This window comes from Gorilla gorilla, chromosome 18 (genome assembly GCF_029281585.2).
Source record: "Gorilla gorilla gorilla isolate KB3781 chromosome 18, NHGRI_mGorGor1-v2.1_pri, whole genome shotgun sequence".
NCBI classification, from domain to species: Eukaryota; Metazoa; Chordata; class Mammalia; order Primates; family Hominidae; genus Gorilla; species Gorilla gorilla.
In genome coordinates, this window is record NC_073242.2 from 87,502,451 (window position 1) to 87,522,428 (window position 19,978).

Sequence of the window (19,978 nt, forward strand, 5' to 3'; positions counted from 1 at the left end):
CTGAGTTTGGTCTGGCTTTCCTTTCTGCCATAACAGGACAGCACTGAGTTTAGTGCCTTACAATTGCTGTGCTGTCCCTCCCCCAGCACATAGTAACACTGACCACACCACATCGCTGCTACTACCAGGAGTTAAGAGAGGTGGTGTCAGAGATTTAAGACTATTTTTTTTCTACCTCTTCAGTGCCTCATTCAGTGATACAAAGTTAAAATCAGGTACCATGAGCACTCATCTGATTTTGGTTCTTATGAAGGTTTTTTTTTGTTTCTTGTATATAGGTAGTTGTTAAATTGATGTCCTTGTGGGAAGGACAATCAGTGGAGCCTTCTATTTCACCATCTTGCTCCATCTCTGCCTCTCTTAGCACTTTGAATATATCATCCCAGTCTCTCCTGGCCTGTAAGGTTTCTGCTGAGAAATCAACTGTTAGTGTAATAGGAATTTCCTTTATATGTGATGTGATGCTTTTCTCTTGCTGTTTTTTGAAATCTCGTTTTGTCTTTGACGCTTGACAGTTTGACAATAATATGTCTTGGAGAAACCCTTTTTGGGTTGAATCTATTTGGTGATCTTTAAGCTTCCTATATCTAGATGTCTATATGTCTTGCAAGACTTGGGATGTTTTCAGCTTTTATTTAGTTAAATAGGCTTTCTATGACTTTGCCTATCTTTTCTTCCTGTGGAATTCCTAAAAATTAAATATTTGGTCACATTATGGTGTGCCATGTATCATGTAGGCTTTTTTCATTGTTTTTTATTCTTATTTATTTATTTCTTTTTGCTTGGTTGGGTTATTTCAAAAGGGCTGTCTTTGAAATCAGAAATTCTTATGTTTGATCTTGTGTATTGTTGAAGTTTTACAATTGTATTTTTTATATTATTCAATAAATTCTTCAGCCCAGCATTTCTGTTGTCTCTTTTTTTAAATTACATCTCTTTTTTGAATTTCTAATTCAGATCATAAATTGTTTTTCTGATTTCTTTGCATTGTTTATCTGTGTTCTCTCATATCTCACTGAGTTTCTTTAATATCATTATCTTGAATTCTTTTTCAGGCACTTCATAAACTTCCTTTTTTGAGGGATCCATTACTGGAGAGTTATTGCTTTCCTTTGCATGGTCATGTTTTCTTGCCTTTTCATGTTTCTTATGTCCTTATGTTGATGTCTATGCATCTGGTGTAATAGCTGTTTCATCCAATTTTATGAATTGGCTGTCATAGGAAGACTTTTTCCTATAGATTTAACTATAGCATTGGTTGGGTAGAGTGCTTTGGCTGTGATGCTGGGTGGACACAGTGGTATAGTTGCCATGTGATTTTGTAAACTATAATCAGCATCAGTGGTGTCTGTGAGTTCTTCAGTGGCTTAGACCATGGTTGTTAGTAGAGGCTGTGTTGAGACTTTGCTGGGAATAGAAACAGTCAGCAGGCCAGTTCTCAGGTGCCAGTTGTGGTGGTGGTGAGTAAGGGTGGGCCTGTCCTCAGGTCCCTAGATGGTATGCACAGATACCTGTGGAGTGGGCAGGGTGGGTCGATCCACAAGCTCCCAGACAACATGTGTGGATGCCAGTGGCAGGTGGAACATACCTGTCTTCAGGTTCCCTGATGGTGTGTGCATATGCCGGTAGTGGTGGGTGGAGCAGATCTATCCCCAGGCCTCAGACAATGCACACTAGTACCAGCAGCAACAGATGGGGTGGGCTTCTTCTCAGGACGCTGGATGTTGCACATCAGCAGTGGCAGGTGGCAGGGGTCAATCCCTGCATGGATGCTGGTGGCAGGAGGGGCATGCTGTCTTTAGGTCTCCCCAGTGATGCACAGGGGCACTGGTGGCATCCAGTGGACAATGTGCACAGGCACCCAGTGGTGAGCAGGTGGGGTGGATTCCACATACACTTTTTTTTTTTTTTTTTTTTGAGATGGAGTCTTCTTGTGTTGCCCAGGCTGGAGTGCAGTGGCACAATCTCGGCTCACTGCAAACTCCGCCTCCCAGGTTCAAGCGATTCTTCTGCCTCAGCCTCCCGAGTAGCTGGTATACAGGCGCTCACCACCACACCTGGCTAATTTTTATGTTTTTGGTAGAGACAGAGTTTCACCATGTTGGCCAGGCTGGTCTTGCAACTCCTGACCTCAAGTGATCTGCCTGCCTCAGCCTCCCAAAGTGCTGGGATCACAGGCGTGAGCCACCACGCTCGGCCCACATGCACTTTTTGGAAAACAAAAATGGAATTTTGATATACATCTTTGTCTTTAACTTGTGTTTTTGTTGTTGGTTTTTTTTTTTTTTTTGAGATGGAGTCTCCCTCTATTGCCCAGGCTGGAGTGCAGTGACACAATCTCAGCTCACTGCAACCTCTGCCTCCTGGGTTCAAGCAATTCTCCTCCCTCAGCCTCCTGAGTAGCTGGGACTACAGGTGCATGCCATCACAGCTGGCTAGTTTTTTTGTATTTTTAGTAGAGATGGGGTTTCACCATATTGGCCAGGCTGGTCTCAAACTCCTGACCTCATGATCCGCCCACCTCAGCCTCCCAAAGTGCTGGGATTACAGGCATGAGCCACCACGCCCAGCCAACTTGTGTTTTTTTACTTAAGAGTATACCAATCACTTTAGCTGTTCAGGCCAGTGTATATAAATTTACCTTGTTCTTTAAATTAATGCATAACTGAGAAAAAGGATTTGGGGAGGCAGTGTCTAGGATGAAGAACAGGACCTCTTTTGATGTTTTTCCAGATATATAAGTGAAAATTGAAAGTATTTTTAATTACCTTTGGTCATTGGGGTATAGTTCTTTGAATGCCACATCAAGCTCAGATGGGCATTGGGCACCCTAAGATTTATTCAGATTACATTAGAAAGATCCCCAAGGCAGAAGGGTGGAGGATAGATTCATGGAAATGAGACAGATGGTGAGTTCAATTAAGAGACTCTTTATGGAGATAGCTCAATATTTCAGGTGAAACATGATCAATACTCAGAAAGGAGATTATGGGGTCCCCAGATGTTTAGGAATTAGAAGCAACAAGACATGGTGACTGGTTGGATGTGGAGGACAAAGTAGAAAACATCTAAAGAGACTTTTAGGTTTTATTGTGGGTAATAGGGAGATGGCACCATTCATGGACACAAGAATAAAGGAAGGTAATAAATTCACTTCTGGGACTTGGTAGAGTTTACATGGCCCCAGCCATCCATATAGGGGTGATTGGAATGTTGGTGTGAATTCAGGAGGCATCAACCTGGGAGTCACCACCACGAAGGTCATATTGGAAGCCATGACAGCTGATGAGATCATCTAGGGATGTGTGTAGACTTGAAAGAGAAAGGGGAGTAAGTATACTATATCCTCATCAAAAGAGAAGAAAAAATGTGACCAGCAAGAGAGACCAAAAACTAGCAAAAGGTAAGAGAAGTACCAAGGTGGAATGCCATAGTGGAATGCAAGAGGAGAGAAAATATCAGGAAGAATAGAGAGCCAAATAGCATCAAATTCTGCAGAGAAACCAAGTCAAGTAATATCTGAAAAGGGTGTAGGAGGTCGTGGGTAAGTTCAGTGACATGGAGGGAGCAGAAGCCAGAGTACAGGCTCAGGGGATGGAGAAGTGAGTGTGGGGCAAGAGGTGGACACAGCAAGGGCACACTATATGTTTGAGAAATTTAATTCAAGATGAAAAAGGAGAGGAGTTAAGCAATAGTTAAGGCCACACAGCGTCATAGGGATATTTTTGAACTCATACCATAGTTTTATATAGAGATGAAAAAAACCCAGAGCTCAGAGAGTCCTCTTCAGCTTTATAAAATCAAACTTGTCAAGTTAATGGACTTATTTAAGTGAGTCAGACCCCATTAGAGCATATGTCACTTGACTGTTATAGGTACGCAGCCATGACTCAGAAATGCTGACACAAAGCCATGTGGTACAATATATTACTAAGCAGTGCTTAGGCATTGTCATACAGTGATTAGAAAGATTGCATTGTGGTATATGGCTGGCAGAACAGCTCAGAACTATATAAGTTACATTTCTCTTTGTGGAAATTTTGGGAACTTGTATTTGATTACAAAATGCCTTGAGATTATAAATCCAATCGGTAGATACAGAAAACTTACAGCATAGCTTTCTTCATATCACAGCCTCTGTAAGAAAAATGTATTAATTTAATTTCATAGAACTTTTTTATTGGTTCAAGTGATTAATTCTTCTAAGCAGATGCTAGTGTGATGTAGTGATTAAGAGCACAAGCAATGAACTTCAGTAGACTTGTGTTTTGAATACAAGGTCAACCACTTATGAGCTATGAGATCTTGGGTAATCTCTTAGTCTATTTCGTGCTGCTGTAACAGAGTAACCACAGACTGGGTAATTTATAAAGAACATAAATTTATTTTCTCACTGTTCTGGAAACTGGGAAGTCCAAGATCAAGGTGCTGGTATCCGGTGAGGACCTTCTTGCTGTATCATCCCATGGCAGAAGGTGGAAGGGCAAAAGAGAACCCAGGCACACAGGAAGAGGGCTGAACTTGCTTTTATAACAAACCCACTCTTCTGGGTTAATCCATAGATAAGGGCAGAGTCTTCATGACCTAATCTCTTCTTAAAGTTTCTACCTCTTAACACTGTTGCATTGGGGATTAAGCTTCCAAGACATGAACTTTGTAGGACACTTCCAAAGCATAGCAGGTAAATTCCTAATTTGTAAAATGAGGAAAATAATAGTTCCCACCACAGAGAGTTGTTATGCAGGTGAAAGTGAGGTCATGCATATGCAGTGCTTGGCACAGTATATGACACCTAGTAGAGGCTCAGTGAGCATGAGATGAAATTCAATTCACTGGGGCCAACAGGGAGACCCTGCTAGGAAGGGAACCTCAGGCACAAAGGGCTAAAGGCAATAATAACTGTGGCTGAGCTTGGAGAGGAGAGGATGTGGGTGAAAACTGACAGAAAATGAGATAGGCAGAGCGGTAACAAGGTATATGGATCTTCTGTTGGGGAAAAAGAATCCTATAGCAAAGCTTCAAATAGTATTGTTATTTTATATATGCATATATATATATACATATATATATATTCTATATCTACACATACGTATACACTACATGTTACCACCAGAGTCTTTTCTGTGCTTTGCTAAACCTATTATTACAGGGATATTTCCTGAGCCACTGTATCTTTTTTTTTTTTTTTTTTGGAGATGGGGTCTCACCCTGTCACCCAGGCTGGAGTGCAGTCCTGCAATCTCAGCTCACTGCAACCTCCTCCTCCTGGGCTCAAGTGATTCTCCTGCCTCAGCCTCCTAAGTAGCTGGATTACAGGCACCCACCACCACGCCTGGCTAATTTTTGTATTTTTAGTAGAGACAGGGTTTCGCCATGTTGGCTAGGCTGGTCTAAAACTCCTGACCTCAGATGATCTGTCCCCCTTGGCCTCCCAAAGTGCTGGGATTACAGGTGTGAGCCACCACACTAACCTGTTTCTGTTTCTCCACTCCAGCGTCCATGTCAGCTGCAATTGTACTTTGTGTCAACCAGTATTCAAGGGAGGACTCTGACTGGTTCAGTTAATCCTTTCAAGCCAAGCCCATGAGTTGTGCTCTGCTTGGAACAGGGGTTTGCCCATCCAATCAGCTGTATCCAGGGCTAGAAGGAAAGTGGAATCCCATGCTTCAGAACCTGCCCTTTCGTATAACAGGAGCTGAGACCATGAAATCTGCCACGGATGAGACCACACTGAGTAAGAAGCATCCTGAGTTATATCTATCTGTTGGAGGGATGGAGGAGAAAAGGCAGGCAGGTGTAAGACATGAGTGGCCAACTGTCCCAGTTTGCCTGGGACTAGGTTTAAATTTTTAATAGTAGTGAAATGTATATGTCATAACATTTATCATTCTAATGGCTTTCAAGCATGCTGGTCTGTGGTGTCATTGTGCAAACATCACCACCATCAATCTCTAGAACTTTTCATCTTTCCAAACTAAAACTGCACACATTATACACTAATTCCCCATTTCCCCTCTCCCCAGCCCCTGGCAACCATCTCCTCTCTGCCTCTATAAATCTGACTACTCTAAATACCTCCTATAGGTGGAATCATATAGCATTTGTCCTTTTGTGACTGGCTTATTTCATGTAGCATAATGTCCTCGGGGTTCCTCTATGTTGTAGCATGTGTCAGAATTTCTTTCCTTTTGCAAGCTGAACAATATTCCACATTTTGTTTGCTCATTTATTCATCAATGGACCCTTGAGTTAGTTCTGCCTTTTAGGCTGTTGTGGGTGGGACTGGCTCAATTTTAACACTAAAAGTCTTGTGTCCCAAGAAACTTCTCAGTCCTGGGCAAACTGGGACAGTTGGTCATCCCAGATATAGACCCAGCTAGCATCCCCAAAACCAGGACACCAGCACAAGCAGCCAAGGGCATCATCATCAGGGAAACTCCACCTGCACAGGGCATGATTTTGGTGTCCCAGGAAAGGTGACTCTTCCCACACAGCCTCTGAGAACTAAGCAGGCTAAAGAGAGGCAGTTATCAGAGATCCTTAATGGAGCAGCCAATTCTCAGTGACAGAATTCATTATCCAAACGGGACACTGAGCATAATACCCTCTCACACACACACATCCTCACAGTCCACGGGATTTGGTTTTGCCTAAGCCTGGCCTTATTCTTAAATACCAAAGTGCATCAATGATCTAACTCCTACAAAGCTGGGAGGGTTTTCCATTCACAATAGGCCTTATAAAGATCATGCATTTTTCAGTAAATCAGAGATCTGTTTTTTCTCTCCTGTTTTTTTGTTTTTTTGTTTTTTTTTTTTGAGACAAGGTCTCACTCTATTGCCCAGGCTGGAGTGCAGTGGCGTGATCACAGCTCACTGCAGCCTCAACTTCCCAGGCTCAAGCAATCCTTCCATCTTAGCCTCCCGAGTTTTTTGTACTACAGGTGTGTGCCACACACCCAGCTAATTATTTTTTTAAATAGAGATGGGGCTTCACCATGTTTCCCAGGCTGGTCTCGAATTCTTGGGCTCAAGTCATTCACCCGCCTCCCCCCGCCAAAGTGCTGGGATTATAGGCATGAACCACCGTGCCCAGCCCTCCTGTTTTTTGTGCACTATTTCTTAAATGCGCTAGCTGCCAAATGTACCACTTTTCTGTATATTTTTTTCACACTGCATTGCTTACAAGAAAACAGAATGCTCAGTTCCTGGCATTAAACACTTTTTTTTTTTTTTTTTTTTGGTATTAGCGTCAGTACAATTGACAAGGCGTCTGTTTTTCATGGTCTGTAACGAGGTTTGTTGTGTGGTAAGAATGAGAACAGTAGGTTTTGGGGAGGTGTAATGTTCTATTTGCATTGCTTTCCCAACTGCTAGTGCTGACAGATTTGAGCATCTTTCAGGTCTGAAATATTTTAGATCTTTCATGGCATTGGAGATGGGTGGAGGGAAAAAGTGTCTTTTTTCTAAAATACATGCTTAATCTGTTTAGCATGGAATCAAACCATACTTTCTGTACTTTAAGTCTCACATTCTAAATTTCAACTGCATTATATTGTCTTGCGTTTATGGAGATAGTGTGGGATGCAGGATTTTTTAAAGTGTATTTTTATAGACTCTTTAGTTAATTTTTCTATTTTCATTAAGTAAAAACCTTTATCTCCTAAAAAGAGGTTTCACCAACAAATATTAGGTGAACAAGATAAGCTGTAAGGAAGTTGAAAGAACTCAGTGATAGTGATGTGATATTGATTGTCATAAATAAAGTAAACAGGCAACCGGGCCTGTTTCTCAGGATCAGACAGCTGTAAGTAGCTTCACTTCAAGGGACCAGAATTGTCAGGGGGCATTCCTGATTCCTGCTGAAGCGTGAGTCTGCTTTACCTACAGCACACCCTCCAGCTCAACACATTAATGCATAAGAACACCTACGTGGCTGGGACTGATTAATGATTTAAACATTTAAATTATGTGTAATGATATTTCAGAAATTAATGATTTAAAAATTTAAATTATGTGTAATGACATTTCAGAAGATAAAAGCTCCCCTGGGGCTCAACCATGGTGATTTGTAGTGGAGTCACAGAGCCATCTATACATCCAGTAGCAGAATGTTGGGGAACCATGCTTTGTCACTTCGTGGGGTACAGTGACACCCCTTCCCACCCCAAAATTATTAATCAGGAGATTCAGGTGGACTTCTGAGGTGGGTGCATATTGCTGGCACTAGCCTGGGTTCTTTTCCCTCTCCTACCGTTAAAGCCCTGATGTCCCCCACCGAAAGGGGCGTAGGATCATTGTGGTACATAAACTGATGGTTTGTAAGCTCTCATCTTTGCATTCACTACAAAAAATTATTTAAATTTCTCGTTTGCTTTACAGTTTTTTCGAGTTTTAAATGTAAAAACGATACATGCACAGGTTTTAAATTTTAAACCATGCAAAAAAAAATATAAGGTGGAGAGTAAGTCTCCCTCCTCCCTTGGCCCTCAGGTTCTTAGTTCTCCTCCCTAGAGGAAGCCACTGTTACCATTTTTATTAATAGATTTCTAGAAATATTCTATGCTAATACAAGCACAGTTATAAATATATAGCCCCCGTTTTTACAGAAGTGGTAGTATGCTACACACATTGTTCTGTACCTTGATTTTTAAAATTAAACTTTTAAAGGTATTTGTTGGTTCATATTGCAAATATAAGAAATACAGACACTTGGCCGGGTGCAGTGGCTCATGCCTGTAATCCCAGCACTTTGGGAGACCGAGGCAGGCGGATCACGAGGTCAGGAGATCAAGACCATCCTGGCTAACACGGTGAAACCCCATCTCTACTAAAAATACAAAAAATTAGCCAGCGTGGCGGTGGGCGCCTGTAGTCCCAGCTACTCGGGAGGCTGAGGCAGGAGAATGGCATGAACCTGGGAGGCGGAGCTTGCAGTGAGCCGAGATTGTGCCACTGCACTCCAGCATGGACTACAGAGCGAGACTCCATCTCAAAAAAAAAAAAAGAAAGAAAGAAATATAGACACTCCTAGACTTATGACAGGGTTACATCGCAGTAGACCCATCATAAGTTGAGAATATAATAAGTCAGAAATGCATTTAATACGCCTAACCTACTAACATCATGGCTTAGCCTAGCCTACCTTAAACATGCTTAGAGCAGTTACATTGGCCTACATTTGGGCAAAATCATCTGGCAAGACAAGACCCTATAGAATATTGGTTGGTTACCCTCATGGTGGCACAGCTGACTGGGAGCTGCGGCTCACTCCCACTTGCCCAGCATCAAAAGAGAGTATCATACTGCATATCACTAGCCCGAGAAAGGATCAAGATGCAAAATTTGAAGTACGGTTTCTACTAAATAGGTATCACTTTCACAGCATGGTAAAGTTGGAAAAATAGTATCAAGCCTTTGTAACTCAGGGACTCACTGTAATATAGGGAGACCTGGGTACTCTTTATCCAGTTTCCCCCAATGGTAACATCTTGCAAAACTGTTGTACAATATCACAACCAGCATATTGACATTGATATAATCCATTGACCTTATTCAGATTTCCCCACTTTTACTGGTACTCTTTTATATATGTACTCATCTTTATACAATTTTATCACATGTGTAGGTTTGGGATCCACCACCACAGTCAAAGTTCAGAACAGTTCCATCCCAATAGGGATCTCTTATGTTTCCCTTTTATAACCATACCCAGCTTTTCCCTGTCCCTTACCCGCATCCTGAACCCCCTGGAAACCACCAATCTATTCTCCATTTCTGAAATTTTGTCTTTTCAGAAATGTTATATAAATTAAAATATGCAGTGTATTATCTTTTGGTATTGGCTTTTTTTTCTCCCAACACAATTTCCTGGAGATTCATCCAAGTTGTTGCATAATAAATGCACAACTATTAGTCATGCAATAGCTTATTACTTTTTATTGATGAATAGTATTCCATGATACAAATGTACTACAGTTTGTTTAGCCATCAACCTGTTGAAGGACATCTAGGTTGTTTGCAGATTTGGATTATTATGAATAAAGTTTCCAGGAGCATTCATGTACAAGTTTTTGCATGAACATAAGTTTTCATTTCTCTGGAATTAATGCCCAAGAGTACAATTACTAGGTCATATGGTAATTGCATATTTAATTTTATAAGAAATTACCAATCTGTTTTCCAGAGCGATTGTACCATTTTATGTTCCCATCAGCAATCCAGTTTCTTTGCATCCTCACCAGCATTTGGCGTTGTCACTATTTCTCCTACAAATAAGGACAGTTTTATTTCTTCTCAAACTGTATGCTTTCTATTTCTTTTTCTTACTTATCACAGTGCTTTTTCTCACTTAATATATTACTTGGGGATCATATCAGATCAGCAACTTAGATCAACCTCATGTTTTTAATGGCTTTGTAGTGTTCCGTAGTAAAATCACCAAAATTTATTTTGCTAGTGTCCTATTGATAGGCTTTTAGTTGATTTCAATCTTTTGCTATTAGGAACAATGCTTCAGTGGATATCCTTATACATCTCTTTTCACACATGTGCAGGGTGTTACAGAAAAAAATTCTAGAAATAGAATTCCTGCATCAAAGAGTATATTCACTTAACATTTTGACAGTGTTGAATTGCCCTCCAAAGAGTTTGACTCAATTTATAATCCTATCCAATATATTGCCTTCTCAAACTTTAAATATCATTGCTAGCCTGAAAGGTGAAAAAAGAATATATTCTGGTTATACTTGCTAAATTTTGAGATATGTTTAAACTTTGCTTAAAATGAAACCAAATTTATAGAACTAAAAAGTGGCTTTGTAAAAATAGAAAAGTGCTATATTATCTTTTTATGTACCAAAGTTAGATAATATTACTATTTTTTATTCAATCGAATTCTTCAGGCTGTGTTTTTAAAACAAAATTGGGCTCATTTCACATTTCTTTTAAGTATCTAGGGGATGCTTCAGTTGAGACATTTTAGCAAACAGTCCCCAAATGCTAGTACTGCTCCTGTCTTCAAGGAGCTTGCAGTATAACAACAGGGTTGAAATAACTTCATTGTATTGCAGTAAGTACTAGGATAACTATCTAGAGCAGATGCTGTATCTACAGTATAGAGAGAAGAGGAATTTAGTTGAAGCTGGAGGTTAGAGAATGCTTTGAGGAGGAGAGAACATCTGAGCTGAGGAGTGAAGGCACTCCAGGCAGAGGGAACTGCATGAATGAACTTGAGTGAGAATGCCAGAAATTCAGCATTTCCAGAGGGGCAGGCAGAGGATTAGGCCAAAGCTGCAGGCAGGAGCCCAGTTAGAAGCAAAGATTTAGGCTCTCTCCTGCAGGCTGCAGGGACCATTGATGGTTTTAAGGAGAAAATAGTCAGTTTTGCATTTTAATTGCTTACTGTTTGTGTGTTGTGCAGACCTGGATATATAGGCATTCAGAAAAATATACCTTTTTGGTGCGCCTGAAGTAGTTCATGATAATAAAAACTGAATGTTCTTATACATAAAAACTTTTTCTAATCATGTCATTGCCATTTGTATTCATTTCCTATTATTGAAATAACAAATTATCACCCACTTAGTGGTTTACAACTATATAAATTTATTATCTTACAGTTCTAGGGGGCAAAAGTCTGAGATGGGTCTCACTGGGCTAAAATCACGGTGTCAGCAGAGCTGCGTGATTCTGGGTAATCCATTTCCTTGCTGTTTCCACCTTCCAGAGGCCACCTACATTCCTTGGGTCATGGCCCTTCCTCTATCTTCAAAGCCAGCAATATTGCATCTCCAAACCCCTGACTTCTGCTCTTGCCTCCCTCTTTCACTTAGAAGAATCAATGTGAGTCCATTGGGCTAACACAAATGACCCGGCATAATCTCTTCATCTCAAACTCAACTGATTAGCAACTTTAATTCCATCTGTAACCTTAATTATCCTTTGATGGGTAACATAATAGATTCCCAGGTTCCAGGAACTATGACTTGGACATCTTTGGGGAGAACAATTATTCTGCCTGTCACACCATCATTTATTTATTCAACATTTTAAAAAAATGTAATGGTGGTAAAAAGATGCATAACATAAAATTTACCATTTTAACCATTTTAAGAGTAGAGTTCAGTGGCATTAAGTACATTCACATTGTTGTACAACTATCAGCAACATCCATCTCTAGGACTTTTTAATCTTCCCAAGCTGAAACTCTGTACTCCTTAAAAAATAATTCCTCATTCTCCCCTCCACCTCCCATCCCCTAGCCACCATCATTCCACATTCTATCTCTGAATTTGACTACTCTAGATGACTCATTCAACACCTATTGAATAACTACTATGGGCTAAGCACCCTGTCACAAACTGGAGAATCAAAGATGAAAAAAGACATGGTCCCTGGTCTCAAAAGATTTCATCAAGACTCGGGGGGAATGGCCGGGTGCAGTGGCTCACACTTGTAATCCCAGCACTTTGGGAGGCAAAGGCAGGCAGATCACTTGAGGCCAGGAGTTCAAGACCAGCCTGGCCAACATGATGAAACCCCGTCTCTACCAAAAATACAAAAATTAGCCAGACATGGTGATACATGCTTGTAATCCCAGCTATTCAGGAGGTTGGAAAATCTCTCAACTTGATCTTTTAGCTCATTTTCAGCTGAGTCTATTCTGCTATGTACCCTACCTATTAAGTTGTGGAGGGTTTATTTTATGGTGGTGATAATATTTTTAATATTTTTAATTTCCAAAAACAGAGTGGTTTATTTATTAGCGGTTTCTTCTCTCTGATAATATTAATTATAATTATTTTAAAGTCTTTTGATTGCTTTATGAATTCTGTTTTTTGGATACTCATTTTTCTATTTGTTGAGTTTGATGCTTTTGTGTGTGTGTTGTGTTTCCCAACTGTTGATAATTCTTAGGTATCTATTAATACTTATCCTTGGAAGTTGTAATTGAATATCTGTCTATATCAGTCCATCTATCATTTATCTATTTTGTAGTTCAAAAGTAAATATTGGGTCTCCTAATGACAGACCACTAAATTAGGAAAGGATAATATGTTTGCCTTCTAAGTAAGAGGAGCTCTCAGGGTCATTGTAACTTACCTGAAATACCTCCCTCCTTCTTTGGTCCCAGTTTCAGAAGTCCCATTTCAGAGAGCTCTACTCAAGGCTTTATCCTGGTGGTGGGGGTGGGGAAGGTAATGACAGCTTCTGAGTCAGCATATGTGGGAGAAGATCTTTTTCTTTTATTTTTCTTAACTTTGTATTAAAATGTAGCATATATTGGAAAGTTGCTCAAAGTTAACATATTCTTATAACCAGCACCAAGATCAAGAAACAGAACAACTAGGGGCCTTGCATCCCCTTCCAGTCACTGCACCTCCAAGGGTAATCATTGCCTTAACATCTATTACTGTAGATTTATTAAATATTATTTGATTAAAATATTAGCTCTATTAAAATATTATCAATGGAATCATATTCTTTCATATCTGACTTCTTTCATGTAGCATGTTTGTGAGATTAATCCACCTTGTTCTGTGTGGTTGTGGTTTCTTCATGCTTGTTGATGTATAGCATTTCACTTTATGAACAAACATTTATCTATTCCTTTTCCTGTTGATGTACATTTGGGTAGTTTTCAGCTTGAGGCTACTGTTAGCAGTACTTACTCATATATTTTGATGAACATATGTATGGACTTCTTTTGGAACGGGAGTTGTTGGGTCATAGGGTAGCTACATGTTGGCTTTAGAAGATAGGGCCAACAGTTTTCTACAGTGATTGGACCATTTTACACTTCTGTGAGGGGGTTCCACTTGATTCACAGCCTTGCCAACGCTTTTCTGTCCTTTTCATTTTAGCCATTCTTGTGGGTGGTATTGCATTTGGGTTTTAATTTAAATTTTCTTCATGACTAATGAAGTTGGAGGCATTTTTAGGAGTTAAATTTTCTATGCTCTTTTTTTCTCAGCTTTTTATTATGAAAATCTTAAAACACAGAAAAGTTGAAAGGCTGGCATAATGAAAATGCATATACTTAGTACCTAGATTTAAACAATTGTTAGCCTTTTGCTATATTTGCTTCTTGTGCGTGTGTGTGTGTGTATATATATACACATATACATACATATATATAATTGTTTTGCTGATCCATTGTAAAGGAAGTTGCAGTCATAATTACACCTGACTCATAATTACACCATTATCTCCTAGAAATAGATATTTTTCTACATAACCATAAAACCATGATCATATATAACACAATTAACAATAATTTCCTAAAAATACTATGTAACAGTCTGTGTGCAAGTCTCCTCAGTTGTCCCCAAAGTACCTGTAATCTACTTTTTTGAACCAGAAGCTAATCAAGGCCAAATCCTTGCATTTGATTGTTATAGCACTTTAAACAGATCCCTGATTTTCCCCACCTCACACCCACGACATTGATTTTTTGGAGAGCCAAATTCTGTTCCAGTTATCTACATAAAATTTTTTAAAACCCCAAAACCTTAGTGGCTTAAAACAATTATTTTATTATATTTTACAATTTTGTCGATCATAATCAGGCAGGGCCCAGTCAAGTGATTCTTCTTTTTCACATGACATTGACAGGGTCACTTGGTGGTATCCACTTGTCATATGGACTGGTCTGGAGGCTCCAAGATGGCTTCTGCACACTCATGTCCAAGACCTTGGTTGGGATGGCAGGAAGGCTGTGATCAGCTGGGACTGTCCACCAGAGCATGTCCATGTAGCCTCTCTGGCTAGCATGGCCCCAGAATGGTCAGTTTCCTTACATCCTGTCTCCTGGCTCTGAGGACAAGTGTTTTGGAGACCAGAACAGGAGCCACACTACCTTTTATGACCCAGTATCAGGAGTCACACAGCATCACTTCCATCAGGCTCTGTTGTTTGAAGCAGTCACAAAGCCCACCCAGATGCAGAGAATTTGCAGCTATGTTTTTAAAGCTGCAATGATCTGTTCTTCAGTCACCAATAATTTGCCTTTTTCTCACATGCAAAACACACACCTTTTTCCAAGATTCCTCCAGACTCTCATTCCATTAGGACACCGGGCTCAGGCTGTTTGAGATCAGCCCTTCTTTATTGTGGGCTCCCCAGGAGGCTGCTGTAGAAGTCTTAGAAGTATTATTGTCTAGCTGACATGGGCTAAGAGGCATGCCCTTTGGATTCTTCAGGAATTTTGGATATAACTAAGAGGACACACAAAAAGCACCATTTTAAGTCTTTCTGAGGCCATTAACAAGGGTCTTACAGTTACGCACTGGATTTCCTGCGACTATTTTCCTAGTATTACTCTTGTAGAATGTTCCCCATTCTGATTTTGTCTGCTTGTTTCCTCTTGGTGTCATTTAACTTTTTTCAAATCCCCTTCCCTCACCTCCGTATTTCCTGCAAAATTGGGTCTAGAGGCTTGATTTGATTAAGGTTGAATATTTTGGCAAGAATACTTTGTAGGTGATTTTGAATACATTATACTGCATGATATCTATAGGTATATCATCGCAGGTTGTCCTACTATTAATACGTTAGGTTCCATCACTTGCATATGGTGGTGACCCCCAGGCCTCTCCATTGTAAAAATGTACCTTTTCTTCCTTGTGACTTTCATGTAATTTGTGGGGTGATGCCAGGAAAAATACGAAATGCTTCAAAAATTCATGTCATCCTTGTGCAGGGACCATGCTAATCATCTTGGCATCCTTCCGATTTTAGTCTGTGCTATGGAAGCATGTCCTGCCCTGGCTCTCGTGAATTTGTGACTGTAATCAGTTCTTTGCCTGATGCACGTGGCAAGTCAATATGCTAAGACATTGGGTTGCAGCAGAGAAAGAGGTTTAATCATAGGGCCGCCAAATAATAAGATAGGAGAAAATCCCAAGTTTGTCTCCGTGAGGAGTTTGGGGCTAGGGATGTTAAGGGTTTTGGAATGGGCCAAAGTGTGGAGATGGTCGATTGGTCAGCGAGTCCAGGGTGACGTCATGGGGCAGGGAGATAAAGAAACTGTATCTGTACATTGATTTGGTTCTTCTGTGGGATCTTTGAAGTGGTTGGCATCAGCTACTCCACTAGAATTAAGGATCTGTTTAAGTCACTCTTAAACAAAACCCTTATGATTCTAACATCAGAAATTTCATCTGTAGAAACAATGGGGATACAAATGGTCGACATCTAGTGCTCCATGAATTCTGGCTACAAGGAAATGGGTCAAATTGCAGCCTGACTAATGCTTAATTATAACTATATTTCTGTCCAGAACTCTTGTTAACCCTGTGAGGACAGCTTCAAATATAGCTCTTCTATCTCTTGTGCCAGCACCTGCTCCTGCTCCAGATGTCTGTTGACTTAGGCTTAAAATATCCCTGAACTGCCCTCACTCCTTGGTGGTCATTTTGCCTACCTTTGGTTAAGCCGTGTTCGTCTTTGCTCCAGATTTGCTGTCAATCAGATCTCACCTGCTCTCTATCCTCCAGAAATTCCTGTATCCTTCTGGTCTTCTGGTGGCCCTCTTTATTTTGTTCATGTGTTTTTGTGGGTTTCATGTGTACATAGGAAATACTCACAGAGAGACAGAATGTGTTGTGTAAGGAGATTTGAGGCAGGAAGTAGGGAGGTAGTGTATGTGCTTGTGTTCAGTCAGACATCTCTGGCCAACGTTTGCTTTTGAGAAACTATATCCCAGGGCAGAAATGAGGAAGTGTCACATGTATCAAATCATTACGTTGTATCCCATAAATATATACCATTATTATTTGTCAATTAAAAATTTTTAAAAGGGCCAGGTATGGTGGCTCATGCCTATAATCCCAGCACTTTGGGAGGCTGAGACAGGTGGATCATTTGAGGTCAGGAGTTCAAGACCAGCCTGGCCAACATGGTGAAACCCTGTCTCTACTAAAAATACAAAAAAAAAAATTAGCTGGGTGTGGTGACATGCACCTGTAGTCCCAGCTACTTGGGAGGCTGAGGCAGGAGAATCGCTTGAACCCAGGTGGTGGAAGTTGCAGTAAGCAGAGTGCACCACTGCACTCCATCCTTGGTGATGGAGTGAGACTCCATCTCAAAAAAAAATTTTTAATTTAAATTAAATAAAAAATAAATATCAGAGGATGAAGATAGAAACCAGGTTATGGATTATATTATGCTCTCCCTAAATTCATAGTTTGAAGCCCTAATTCCCAATGACTATATTTGGAGATAGCATCTTTAAAAAGATAATTAAGGTTAAATGACATCATAAGGGTGGAGCCCTAACCCAACGTGACTGGTGTCTTAAAAGAAGAGAAAGAGACTCCATGGATGAGTATGCACAGAGGAAAGACTATGTGAGGACAGAGCAAGAAGGTGGCCATCTGCAAGCCAAGGTGGGAGGCCTCACCAGAAACAAACCCTGTGGACACCTTGATATTGGACTTCCAGCCTCCAGAACTGTGGGAAAACTAATTTCTGTTATTAAGCCACTCAGTCTGTGATACGTTGTTATGACTCCAGCAGACTAATACACATAACATGAAAGACGTGACCCCCAGGAAGTGACTTATCCAGGAATTCAGAATTTATTCTGTAACCAGTGGGAAGCCATTTGGGTCATAAGCAGGGGAGTAACAGGATCAGAACTTGGAAGTAGGAAGATCACTATCAGAGTTGTCCAAAGGAACCCCGGAGCGAGGAGACAGTAGAGGCAGGGACACCAATTAGAAGGCATTTTAAGCTTATGGGTGAGAAATGATGACGGTTGAACAAAGGCAGTTGGGGCAGATAATATAATAACAAGGAGGTAGAATCAGCAGAATTTGTTGACTGGTTGGATGTGGGGAGGTAAGAGAGTAAGAAATACCAAATTCTTCCCAGGCTCCTGAATTGCAGCTAGTAATTGAAATGAACATTTATTTGTTCATTGCCGGTAGTAACTGCAATGAACATGTATCTGTTTTCTACCCAGCTTCCTTCCTCCTAAGAGCTTCCAGATTGTCACTCAACACAATCTCCCAACCTCTCTTGTTGTACAGCCCATGTGCTTTGGAGAAACTGAACTCTGCCTTAGCTTTAGAAGTGGGTCTGGACTGACTTACACTAATTAGCACATTCCATGGCTGTCACTGTAGTTTTTGGTTCAGGAGTAACAATGTGATCTAAATCTGCCAATCAGTGAATGCCAGAACTGTTTATTGGAATACTGGGACTGAAGTGCCCTTTCCCACTTGACAAGAACAGGGAGGTGGATAGACCTGACTTAATTGGCAACCATCTTGTGACCCGAGGCCCCAGGAAAATGAGCCATAGACTGGAGCTGACCTTAAGCAGACCAAAGCAAGGATAGACCCCCAGTGGTATCCTCGGGCTATTGGATCAACCAACCATGAAGTCCTTGACTCTCCTGTTATAAAGCCTAGAAACCCCCTTATTCTTTAAGCCAGTTCAAATTGGATTTTTCTGTTACTTGCCATATAAAGATACAGGTTAGTTGCTGCTTTAGCTCTGTAGGCAGCGCATCAGTCTCATAAAGATACAGGTCATTGGGTAGATGGTGGAGCCATTAACCAGGAAATACAAAGCAAAAAGAGGGACTGGTTTGAAAGGAGAGATGCTTTGTGCTGAACTTGCACAATCCCACATCTTTGCTTGATGTTGATCCTTGGGCCTGGAAAGTCCTACTCATACTCTAAGGCCCTATTCTGATGATCCTTCCTCTAAAACATCATAATCCCCTCTTATATCCAGCTGAGAATTCACCATGCCTTCTGAATCTCCATACATTTTGGACATGGCTCTATCGTTGCTTTTTTTTTTAAGTCTTGCTCTGTTGCCCAAGCTGAAGTGCAGTGGTGTGGCATGTTCACAGCTCATTGCAGCCTCAACCTTCTGGGTTCAAGTAGTCCTCCCACCTCAACCTCCTGAGCAGCTGCTACTACAGGGATGCATCACCACACTCAGATAATTTTTTTAAAAAATTATTTTTATAGATGGGATCTTGCTATGTTGCCCAGGTTGGTCCCAAACTCCTGGGCTCAAGTGATCCTTCTGCCTCAGCCTCCCAAAGTTCTGGGATTACAGGCATGAGCCACTACACCCGCCTATTGTTGCTTTTATCACCTCATGTTACCATGTTCCCCCCTGGGTGCTGACTGACCTCCCTAACTGTCCAGGACATATCATACTCATCTATATGTACAGGTTTGCAGCCCCAATGCATCTAATAGGCACCTAAACATCTTGATGAGTAAATAAATGCTGTTTCCCCCATTTTCTCCTCAAACTAATGAATCTGCTCACCACCCCATTCATTTGGACTGAGAGAAACCCACTATCAGACCAGCAAATAAATTACTTATCAAGTTATCAGAAAAATCTGAAAATATAGGAATGGTAGGAAAGGGTAATTTTGTAGGATTGAAAACACAGAAAAACAAAACTTGGACGAACAAGTACCTCTATAATAATTATGCAATATGTTTACATATGTTGGCTTTAGTAGCCACAGCCAACAGTTTTCCACAGTGGTTGGACCATTTTACACTTCTGTGAGGAGGTTCCACTTGATTCACAGCCTTGCCAACGCTTTTCTGTCCTTTTCATTTTAGCCATTCTGGTGGGTGGTATTGAATTTGGGTTTTAATTTACATTGTCTTCATGACTACTGAAGTTGGAAACATTTTTATGAGTTAATTTTCTCTGATCTTTTTTTCTCAGCTTTTTATTATGAAAATCTTCACCCACAGAAAAGTTGAAAGGCTGGCATAGTGAACATGTGTATACTTAGTACCTAGATTCAAACAGTTGTTAGCTTTTTGCTATATTTGCTTCGTGTATGTGTGTGTGTGTATAATTGTTTTGCTGATCCATTGTAAAGTAAGTTGCAATCATAATGACACTTGACCTATACACCAGTATCTCCTACAAATAGACATTTTTCTACGTGACCATAAAACCATGATCATATCTAACACAATTGA

The 19,978-nt window shown here is 40.5% G+C and overlaps 1 long non-coding RNA gene and 1 pseudogene across 1 annotated transcript in view; one reads left to right on the top strand and one right to left on the bottom strand.

Moving 5' to 3' along the window:
* Positions 1–19,978, top strand: part of LOC129527385 (uncharacterized) — a 92,297-nt gene that overhangs the window by 67,915 nt on the left and 4,404 nt on the right. The gene's annotated exons all lie outside the window — the stretch shown is intronic.
* LOC115931199 (uncharacterized) lies at positions 15,660–15,756 on the bottom strand (annotated as a pseudogene).